This window comes from Neophocaena asiaeorientalis, unplaced genomic scaffold (assembly GCF_003031525.2).
Source record: "Neophocaena asiaeorientalis asiaeorientalis breed wild unplaced genomic scaffold, Neophocaena_asiaeorientalis_V1.1 scaffold40, whole genome shotgun sequence".
Lineage (NCBI taxonomy): Eukaryota > Metazoa > Chordata > Mammalia > Artiodactyla > Phocoenidae > Neophocaena > Neophocaena asiaeorientalis.
In genome coordinates this window covers 2,026,529-2,027,702 of record NW_020185335.1, presented here as the reverse complement: position 1 = coordinate 2,027,702, position 1,174 = coordinate 2,026,529, and the positions used below count along the sequence as shown (strand labels likewise).

The 1,174-nt window shown below is 49.5% G+C and overlaps 1 protein-coding gene across 1 annotated transcript in view; it reads right to left on the bottom strand.

Moving 5' to 3' along the window:
* The window catches only part of ZNF23 (zinc finger protein 23), a 14,030-nt gene extending 13,887 nt beyond the window's left edge, over window positions 1-143 (bottom strand). The window contains exon 1 of the mRNA XM_024735461.1: window positions 122-143. The gene's annotated coding sequence lies outside the window, so the exon portion shown is untranslated. The remainder of the gene's footprint in view (window positions 1-121) is intronic.
* Between the last annotated feature and the right edge of the window lie 1,031 nt (window positions 144-1,174).

Sequence of the window (1,174 nt, the reverse complement as noted above, 5' to 3'; positions counted from 1 at the left end):
AAGGGGCCCCCCCCCCCCCCCGACAGGAAACCCACCGCCAACGCAGGGGGAAGGAGCGTCCCAGCCGCACCCAGAGCCTCGGAACCAGGCACCGCCCCCGCCTCCCGCAGCCCGTACTCACCTCCAAAGCGGGCTGCTCGGCGGCGGGCGGCCGGAAGTGCGTCACCAGGCCCCGGCCGAGCCTCTCTAGGAGCAGCTTCGCTCCTTCTCGGCGGTGCTCTGGCCCCGCCCCCTGCAACCGAAGCCCTGGTACTCCGAAGCCTGGCACCCTTCTCCCCGATGCGGGTCGCAACGAGGAAGCAGTTGCTCCTCGCGGTGAGCTAGGGAAGACAAGAATGCGGCGAGCGCTGGGCCCAAACCATGGGTGGCGCCGGGGATTTGTATCTTAGTAAAGCTGCCGTGCAACCAGATTTGGGAGTTTCCGGACTGGACGCCTGGATCGCATGCTGTCAAACCCAAGGCCCCCTTTCTGGAACAAATATTTCCTAATGACCAGCATACTCTCCTGGCATGAAACTCATAGGTAATGGCTTAGAAGATCATAGACAGTATAAACAACCTGCATTATAAAAAGTAATGTTATGTGCTAACATTTATGTAATAAAGGAGAAATAAAAGGAAAATTATGATTTAAAATATATATTTCAGAACGTATAGGTTTGGTCGTGACTGGTATAGGAGACCTAATAAGTGGTCAGATCATTTGTTCTACACATAGAACGTGCCTGAATGCCACAGTGCTGTATCTCATATTGGTGTTTCAAAAATCACAAGTTGTTATCCAAAATGGTGAGCACAGGGACTTCCCTGGCGGTCCAGTGGTTAGAACTCAGCGCATCCAAGCTGCAGGGGGCACGGCACGAGTTTGATCCCTGGTCCAGGAAGTAAGATCCTGCAAGATGGGCATAAATAGAAAAAAAAAAAAATGGTGATCACAGAATCTTCTCTTGATTATACAGTAGTTATATTTCTGGAGACTCAGTTATGTTAAAACTGTGCAAAGATACACTGTGTTCATCCTGATTTTTTTTTTAAAAAGCTCTAGATTCAGGTAATTTATAAACAGTTTTTACCTATGTGAATGTTCAGCAAGACATATGAAAGTCTGTGAAAACTTTCAATAGACAGGTCTGTCTTGTGCATTGCAGGATTTGTGGTACCACTGGCTCCCATC